Raw genomic sequence first — 10,326 nt, forward strand, 5'->3', positions numbered from 1 at the left:
GGAGATAAGTTTTATAAATGTGTAACAGGCATACCAAATGTCTTATCAAGAATAAATGTATTCATTTATTTATCCAACAAATATTTCTTAAATGTCTACTACATGCAAGGCAAATTATTGCCTTGATACTTAGTAATCTCAGCATTGAAATTATAATGGTGATCCATGTTGAAGTACATTCATGGAGATATACAAAGTGTTTTAAACTAAGGTGGTATCTGAAAATATAATTCAGTAAGAACTAAAGAGAAAGACAGATACCAAAATAATTTCCAGGACTCTGCCCAGCCAGACTTCATCCAGCAGTGTAGTTCTGTCAAGTTGCCAACAATGTCCTATATTCCAGTCCAACATTTGGCAGAACATATTGCCTTTATCATCTGGGGCGCAAAAACCTTAAAATCATTAGTTGCTTTCAGAGCCTTCCTTATATTGTCCAAAGTGTTTATTAACAAGTTAGTTATGATTAGGCAATTCCAAATGACAGTATCTCACAACATTAATTCAATTCACCCAAACAAATATTTATTCATTAAATTCAAACAAAATTATCCCGTACTATGTGATCTCTACAAATGTCCCATTACAGTGCTTCATAAACATCCAGAGGTGATTTCAAGTTTTTAAAGACATTACGAATTAGTCTAGTCAACAAACTCTCAACAGTTTAGTCTACAATCCAGGAAAAGTAGTGAGAGGCTTATTATCACAAGGTTGACCACTGGATTATGAACAAAACATTGGAGGTCCATTTCTCCCAAGATGCCTCCATAGGAGGCAAAAAAGACAGAAGCCAAGTGTATACATAGGAACAAAATGAAGAAAATCCAAATGTAGACCAGCTTCTGGAGACCTCACACACTTTGGTTTCACAGGAAGCTCAGAAAAATGAATTTGATCACTTTGCAATCATTGAGTCTGAAGAAGACTGAAAACATCATCCAGATAAAAGCCAATAAACAACAAGAAAGAAACTCCATGACATCGATGAAGCCAAGTTCAATGTAGTGCTCAAGACTAAGAAAGGAGGCATATATCCCACCTGCTTCAAACTAAGATACTTTGAACCTTGCCAACAAAACTGAAATCATCTAGGATAATCCAGCTACCCTATTCACAGTCAATAAATATTTCCATGTAAATAGTTTTAAAAATTAGAATAGATGGCTATGAAACTGGCCAAGCTACAAAGCAGTCCTCAATTTTGTATTGTTGCCCTCTCCTTTTGCAGTAGGAGAAACTGAGACACAGGATGTTAAGAATCTCATACTTTTGAGGTCTACTTAACAGTTGGGAATCTGAACACAGGTCTGATCTTTTCCCTACAATTCATAAGCTGACACCTCTAGAAATACTCAACAATTCCATTCATACTGACATTTTGTTATACAAGAAACTAGAAGTCCCATATCCTTAGAAAACAAGGTAGCTCATCATGGGGCAAAGACTCAGAGATAATAGATAGCCTCTAAGTAATGTTAGGATATTGAGGACACTAAAATGAGTGGAAAGAAGCATATCCCCTTCGGAGGATTTACAGAAAGCCTGGAGGGATTTCAATCTGCACCAGTGGAGGGAGTAGTAACATTGATTGAGATCTCAGATCCATCTAGTTATCTTCTAGGTGGAAAATTCTTAAGTGCTGGAAGATATTGCCCCCACCCTCACTCAAGGAATTTTTAAGCATGGAAGGAGTGGGAGAGATTAGTATAAGTTCCAAATGAAATGAAATATAAAACATGGAAATGTTCTCTTGAAATATATGATCAAAACAATAGGAAAGCTATAATATCCTAAAGAAACTTAAATTGCTCATTATTCCATAATCTACTTAATAGTAAATACCATGCAATCTGCAACTTGTCAGACCTAAGGTAAATGAACTTTATTTAGAAGGATAGATAGCGCCAATCTGTTTTTGTTCTATTTGACTATTAATTTGAAGAAACCCAGCTTCGTGTCTGGCCGTGTCGCCACTACCCTTCTTCACTATCTTACTGGCACCCTTAGGGACATTGTAAAATCCCAAAGAGAATGGTAAGAATAGGAGCAGCCTGCTTAACCATCTGCTTGCCAACTGTGAGGTATGAGCCCTGAGACTACCATAGTGCCTTCCTTTAGCAATCTCCTTCCTTATAATCACAGAGGAAAATGGAATATGAATAAGTGAAGCTTTACTTCAGCTTCACTAGCTATAGGAAGGCTAGGAACAAAAACAACACGTATGGTTTGGGGTAATTGAGTAGGACTATGCATGCAATTAGAGGTATATAAAAATGTTTTTTGTAGAGGAAAGTGTGTGGATTCTGCAGGTCAAGAAAAATTGTGGGGTAAAATGGAGAGTAAGACTCCAGAATGGGAAGACTTAGATTTAAGTCATAATACTTAAAACTTATAGACAAATAACTTAACCATTCAGAGCCTCAGTTTCCTCATCTGTAAAATGAAGTGGCTATTATCAATTAGCCTCTGAGGTACCTTCCAGAACAATGAATCTAAATATATGATAAAATGTCTAGCCCTCCCCCGCCCACACACAAATTTTTTAAATTAAATTCAGCAGACTTTTTTATTTTTTTGAATTCCCTTCTTTGAGACAGGTAATTTCAATAAATTAACTTCTTGAGATTCTAATTCTAAAAACCTATTCATGATTTGGATATGAAAAAAAATCACAACAAAAAGATAAAAGATGAACTGTTTTCTTTTTGATCATTACTCTTTACAATAAAACTCCAATCAATTTAGTAAAACTGACACCAAGAATAAAAAATATTGAAGCATACTATAATTCTTCCTGAAAAGAAGACTATTAAACATATGAAACATAAATTCTGTATATGATAGCTGAAACAAAACTCTGCATTAGTACATAACCTTTTTAAAGAGTTTCCATATGCTTGTGTATTTTTTTAAAAGCCTTATCTGGAATAGCCCAATTTTGAAACCCATTGATCTTGCCTTGATGCATAAAACATACTGAGGGATTCTTAACTAATTCTTCCAAAAACCTGTCTGCCAAATAACTTATCGTTTCCTCTAGCTTAGGTAGTCACCTTTGAACTTTTCTCTAAAGTATTTACAATTTTTAAATCACAGCTTGATGCCAGTTTCAAATTGTTTAATTATCCACATGTTCCCTATTTTAGCACCAAACATGTGGAAAAAAGGAAGTAATTTGTTTTACTTATTGAAGCTTGCCAATAGAAAAGATCATGTCTTGGAAACTTTTAATTCTTGTGTGACTTTCCTAGCAAAATTGAAACTTTTTTTTAACAGTAACAACAAAAAACTCTTAGTACTTTCTAGGGATTTTAAAGAAATGATCAGATTAATAACATGTTGCTAAATCAACTATGTGTTTTTTAGTTTCTTCTCATAACCAGAAGGAAGAAAATGTAAGGTACTAGATATTCCTGATTTAAACTTTGCTCATTTCCTACTACAAGGAAGAAAATCACTGAAGAGGACAAGCAAAATAATATTTCAGAAATTCATTTATGAGTTTCATGAGAAAAACATTCATGTGTTTTAAAGGCTGACTGGAAAAGGACATTACAGGATTTAGTAATCTTTATCTCTATCTAAACTATAGTTAATAATGTGTCATCTGAATTAATCTTTAAAAGCTTAAAGTCCACTCTTCCCCCAAAAGTCTCCAATTCATTCTATAACTGATACTTTTAAAGGACTAACGTTAAGGTTTTTCTCTTGATAAATGAATTACAACCTTATCTGAAAAAAAGTCTCAAATTATCTCTCAATTTTTCAAAAATATTGCTTTAAAATATCCTTGTTAGTCAAAAATTTCGAAACATTTTTAATATTACCTTGGTTCTGAAAGTTATGAGGTTAAAGCATTAGGGAAGGATTTGAACCAATAATCTTAAGTTCTCTGTGCATGAGAAGATGATTATAATTAAAGATACCATTTTATACAAGCAAAATCAAGAGATCAAAAAAAAATAAAGCTTTCTCTAGATCAAATAATTGATGGACTCAAGAAAGTAGGCTCTAAAATGCAAATTGTTTTTCTGAGGTATTAAAATTCACACCTCTCAACATTGGTTAAGATGACAGGAAAAGATAATGATAAATGTTGGAGGGGATGAGGGAAAACTGGGACATGAATATATTGTTGGTAGAGTTGTGAGCTGATTGAACCATTCTAGAAAGCAATTTGGAATTATGTCCAAAGGGCTATCAAACTATACATACCCTTTGATCCAGCAGTGTCTCTGCTGGGTCTGTATCCCAAAAAAGGGAAAAGGACCCACATGTGCAAAAATGTTTATAATAGCCCTTTTTGGAATGGCAAGGAACTTGAAACTGAGTGATTATGGAATATTTTAGTTCTATAAGAAATAATCAGCAAAAAACCTGGCGGCTTACATCATGAACTGATGCTGAGAGAAGTGAGTAGAACCAAGAGAACATTGAGCACAAAAACAACAAGATTATGTGATGATCAACTTTCTTGGATATGGCTCTTTTCAACAGTGAGGTGATCCAGATTAATTCCAAAAGACTTGTGATGGAGCGAGCCATTTCCACTCAAAAAGAGGACTATGGGGATTGAATGGGGATCACAGCATTTTTACCTTTTTATTGTTGTTTGCTTGGGTTTTTTCCTCTTGTTTTTTTTTTTTTTCTTTTTACTCTGATTTTTCTTGTGCAGCATTATAAATGTGGAAATATGTTTTGAAGGATTTCAGTTTTAGCCTATATTGAATTACTTGCTTTCTAAGGGAGAGGTAAGGTGGAGAAGGAGAGAAAAATACGGCACACAAGTTTTGCAAGGGTGAGTGTTGAAAACTATCTTTGCATGTATTTTGAAGAATAAAAAGCTATTATAAAAAAGAAAGAAGGCTCTAGATGGTCATGTTTCATTTGTCCATACACAGTTCATAAGATCATATGTTTACAATCTGGAATAATGTTTAGAAGTCATCAGTTTTAAGCTTCCCATTCTACAGGTGAAGAAAATGATAGGAAAAAAGGGTCACATATCTTAAGAATAAAAGAAAAAGACAAAACAACAACAAAAAGGATAATATTAATTTTTAAGAATTAAATGATTTCTTTAGAAAGTCCATAACACCTTAATTTCTCTCCCTTAGAGTTTTTAGGGTTCAATAATTCTGCAGTAACTTCAATACAAAATGTGAATAAATTTGACTCCAGAATAAAAAACAAAACAAAAGGAGTAGAGCTAAACCTGAGTTAACTGAAATGATTGAGGGTATGTGTATATGTATGTATGTGTGTGTGTATGTGTGTGTGTGTATATATACATATATATACACTAAACTAGAAAGGTTTTTGGTTAACTAAGAATTTATCAAGAAACCTTTCTTTTGATTATAATCCATTATCAAATTCCCAAGCACAAATTCCAGCACTAGTGCATATGCTGAAAAATACATATTAATTGGTAATTGGTTTTATAGTTATTGTTGAGTTGTTTCAGTCATATCCAACTCTCAGCGACCCCATCTGGGGTTTTCTTGGCAAAAATACTGGAATAATTTGCCATTTCCTCCTCTAGCCATTTTTACAGATAAGGAAACTGAGGCAAAAAGGGTTAAGTGACTTGTCCAGGATCACACAGAAACACTTGAATTCAGGGCTAGTACTCTGTTCACTAGACTATCTTGATACTTTACAGATTCATTAGATATAATATCTTAAATGATTCAAGAACTTGTGCTTTATATTATCAATGTGAATCAATGTTATATATTCATACCCATTCTCAATATGTGGCACTGTAGCTAAAGAAAAAATAAAGAAAGAATAGAGGAAAAAATTGGGCTGAATATATAGTAACCCCAGAATGAACTCTGGAAATCGATTTTTTAAAATATATTCATTCCTGCTAAGAAGGTTTTCCTGCTATTTCTTTCTTTCTGCTAAAAGTGGCAAAGAAAATCAAAATTGATTGAAAATTTCTCTTATTTAGACTCCATTAAAAATACTCTACTGAATTAAGAGAATGGAAAGAGAGGAGCTCTTTCATCTAATTATACTTAATAAACACAGGAAGCATTTGTCTAACACTTTAGTTTTTCTAGTAAAGTCCAAAAGCATGAAAGGCTAATAGAAGCAAATATTTAGAAAATTTCATAATGTAAACTCACTATATCTTTAGAGTCTGGGTTAAGGCAGCTAGTTGGTACAGTGATTATAGCACTAGGTCTGGAATCATGAAGACCTGAATTCAAATATGGCCTTAAACAAGTACTGTGTCACTTAACTTGTTTGCCTCAGTTTCCTCTTCTGTCAAAAGGGGACAATAATAGCACCAATCTCCCAGAGTTATTGTGAAAATTAAAATGACTTGTCTATGGTCATACTTCTGATTAAAGTCAGGGGACATCTCCAGATTGTCAATTCAAGGCTTTCCCCAGGATTAACTGTGATATCCAACTTTCTCAATAAATATGTTACAGTGTTCTACTCTACATGGTACCATCTACTGCCTCTGCACTATCTTTGCTTCCGAGATCCAATAATGTTCTTTTCTTAGTTACTAAGTTATTCAAGACTGGAAAGAGGAACTTTTCACAAGTAGCAGATGAACCTGAAAAGAAAAAAGTTTACTTTTTTGAAAAAAAAAATTAAACTTCTTTGAGAAAACTAGCTTAGTTTTCCTTTAACCAAGCACTTAGAAGAAAAAATTTTCTTCATTATCCATATAATTAGACAGCTATTACATTCTAGCAGTTTTAACATAAGGATAGGAATAAAGACGCTATAATTTTAGTTTTTATTCACTTAAATACAGTGTGATAATTTAGACAAGTCACTTAATCTTCTAGTGACAAATTCTTTTTGACTGGAAAATTACTATTAACCCACATAAGAAAAATATTCTAAGAAAGGGTTTAAACTTATAAGCAATAATGCAACTCACTAAAGCCTTCAGGAGCATAGGCAAGAGAAATACTGTCTAGCTAGATTTTTTTCCAATTTCTGGAACCCTTTACACTGTTAGGTGCCTAGGGAGGCTCTATTAACTCTTTTATGATGCTACACTTAGATATTAGGGTAGTATATTGCTACAGTACTGTTTCTTTAGACACTGGGTAGTTGATTCAACTTTGCCAGCCAGTAAGAATGTACAAATCAATATTTCTATCTAAAAAAGCAACCCACAATATCATTAATTCTGATGTAGAGTTAACCACAAACTTACTTGGGGGCATAGCTAAATAGATTTGGCACAAACAACAAATTTGCAAGTAGCTCAAATATATTTCAGCTGCTAAAGTTTACTCAATATTCATTGATTACAAAGAAATTTTAAAAATTACTCCTGTCTAAGTCATTTGTATTCCTAATTTCACCCTGGTGTCATATATTTGGTTCAAATCACTATCAGTTCTAATATACTGAGATTTCATCAAAGCAGAAATACAGCTTGTCAATTAGGTAAACCTTAGTAATAAAGTTAATACTGTTTGATAGCATATTTGCCTGACCACAGAATTCGATGCCATATATTAAACAAAATGAACAGAATCACAAAAGTGAAGAAAACAGTTAAATAAAAACAAATTAAGCCCAAGATCTTTGCTATCCACAGAAGGAAATCTTTTGAATTGAAGACTCTTTAATCTTACTGTCACAGTCCCTTTTGAAAATAGACCACTCAGTAGCCCTTTCAAAGTCATCCATTGAAAGAGTTAGTCTCATGTAATGTTGTGACAGATGTGAGCCAGATTTTGCATAGGACATAAGTTTGGCCCCAAGGAAAAGCCCAGAGCATGCCTACATTACAGGCAGAATGGAAAATGAGCACATTTATCACGAGGCTTACTCAAGCTGAGTAACAATCTGAAAGGGTTAACCAGCAGAGTCCTCAAATTCTCCCTTGCACCAGGTGTTTTCTCTCCACTTTACGGAGGAATTAAAGGACACACCGAAGATCTCTTCCTTCCCCATAAAGCTGCTTCAGGGGTGGGGGGGGGGTGGGGGGAGGGGAAGGGTTAAGGGAAGGCGTCCCAGTTCTTTGCACTATCTACGTCTGTAGTAATAACAATTATAGGACAGAAATCCAATGCTCAGGCAGCAATCATCAGGGGCTTCCCAGCATGGATATGTTTTATTGCCTAGTTACTGAACTCTACTGAGCGATCTGGGGCACTAGTGAACCAAAGATAATTTAATTCTCCTTCAAATTTGTGTGCTTTCAAAGAAAGCATAGACATTTGAGACCCTGATGGGAGGAGGAAGGGGAACAACTTCCAGAGCCCCAGGATTTACAGTCGCTGCAACCTCCCAAATAGGAAAGGAAAGACAAAGCAAGCTTATTATCATTGATGTCGTTGCCCCAGAAATATTTAGCATAAACGATTAGATTTTCTTTTAAGGAACAACCACAGAAATCAGACAGGAAAAGTAGGTCTGAAGCTCTGGCTACATGATGATCCCTTCCCCCTCCAGGATTAACTTCTGAAGTTGCAACTTCAAGATCTGAGGGGCTTTCTAACCATGTAAGTGACACACACACACACACACACACACACACACACACACACACACACACTTCAAAAAGCAGCAGCAGTCTTCTCCTCCTCCTTACTGAAAGCTGGAAACTTTAGTTGCTTGACCTAATAACCGCTACTGCTTTCTCCGAAACTAAATCAAGCAAAACCAATAAAGACACGACAGAGGTGCAAAGAAAGGGAGGTGTGAGGGACTAAGCACAGCCCAGTGAGAGACCTGAGGGTGCTCCGCGTTGCCACCGCAAACCGGGTCTGGATGCTACCCGGGAGCCGGTACGGTCCAAGTCGTAGAAGGGGTACGAGGAGAAGGGGTGGAGAGGGAGGACCAGGGGGGAGGGGGCAGGATCTGGCAGGCTTTTGCCAAGTATCCCAGACAGCGGCTTCTGCCACAACTGGAAATGCACGCGCCGCGGCGGCCGAGGCGGAGGCAGCTGGGCAGCTGTGCGCTCCCCCACCATCCCCACTTCCAGCCTCGCAAGCTTACACGTTCGCTGGCTCGGACGGCCAGCAGCCCAGCGTCGGCGGCGCGCATCCCCAACCCCCCAAGATTCTCCGGTCAAGCCTCACCTCCAGCCTCGGCAAACTTGTCCCAGGCAGCCTCCCGGGAAACGCCGACTAAGGAACCTCGAAGGCAGAAGTGGAGCGAGAGACTTCGGAGGAGCTGCCGCCGCCGCCACCTCCAGTGCACGAACCGCTTCCTCTAGACCCTGAATGAAACTCGCTGGAGCTGGAGCCGCCGCTGGCAGAGGAAAGAAGAGCTCGGCAGCACCGGGCCCTGCCCACTAACCCCCGCACCCAAGGGGGAGTGTGGCAGGGGGCTGCTGCCGGCCCCCGCCTGATCCTGTGTCCCAACTTGCAGGGGAGACCAGCGGTGAACAAAGTGAGGGCCAGCCAGGTTCTGGACTGGATCTGCAAGCTTGCAAAGATCCAGTCGTAAGAGAGAGCGATGTTGGTTTTATGGCCGCCTTAGCTTGTGGCGGCAATGGTTTGGTCCACACCAAAGTGGGAGGGCTTAAGGGATGTTTAACTGTGCAATCGAGGGAGGGAACTTAGTTTGAGTTGGGGCTGTGGCATGTGAAAGCTTGTGTGTGCACACTTTGGTCAAGCGTATTATTATTTACTATTAATTCAAAGCTGGACCACGGGGAGTTCAAAATTTAAAGCCCCTAAAACACAGCACGCAAAACCACCGAAACGACAAAAGGTAAAATTCTAAGGGCTGGGGTAGCCCATCCCAATTCAATCAATCAAATTAACCAGTTAGTGAATTAGCACATACAAAGCACCTACTGGTGCCACGGATTGTGCTAAACGCTGGGAGCACTCAAAAAAATGTAAAACAGTCCCTAACTCCCTAGGAGCTCTCGCTCTAATGGGGGGCGGAGAAGGGGAGGGGAGACAAGATGCAAACAAGATAGACACAGGATAAATTATAAATAATCAAGAGAGGAAAGACACTACCAATCACAGGAGATCGGAAAAGGTTTTCTGTAGAAGGTGGGACTTTGCCTGGGACTTGACGTAAACTAGGAGGCATAGATGAGAAGAGAGCTGTCAGGAAAGCTGACAGCTTGTGAACGTACCCTGAGATAGAATCTAATTGGAGAAATTGTAAGGAGGACAATGTCAGTGGGTCTCTGAGTGGAGGGGAGGTAGGATTGGAAGTGGGGTGGGGCTAGGCATTAAGATAAAAGAAGAATGGGGAAATAGACAGGGTAGATTTTGAAAGGCTTTGAAACCCCAAAAGGATTTTGTTTGATCCCGAAGATGTTAAAAAGTCATCTGTGTTCATTGAAGTAGGGGTAAAAGGGTGTAC

General features: G+C 37.6%; 1 protein-coding gene across 2 annotated transcripts in view; it reads right to left on the minus strand.

Annotated features, from left to right (window-relative positions):
* The window catches only part of FAM110B (family with sequence similarity 110 member B), a 200,668-nt gene extending 191,127 nt beyond the window's left edge, over window positions 1-9,541 (minus strand). For both annotated transcript variants that reach the window (XM_051970161.1, XM_051970162.1), the window contains exon 1: window positions 9,078-9,541. The gene's annotated coding sequence lies outside the window, so the exon portion shown is untranslated. The remainder of the gene's footprint in view (window positions 1-9,077) is intronic.
* Window positions 9,542-10,326: the final 785 nt, after the last annotated feature.

The sequence above is a fragment of the Antechinus flavipes genome, chromosome 1 (assembly GCF_016432865.1).
Source record: "Antechinus flavipes isolate AdamAnt ecotype Samford, QLD, Australia chromosome 1, AdamAnt_v2, whole genome shotgun sequence".
NCBI lineage: Eukaryota > Metazoa > Chordata > Mammalia > Dasyuromorphia > Dasyuridae > Antechinus > Antechinus flavipes.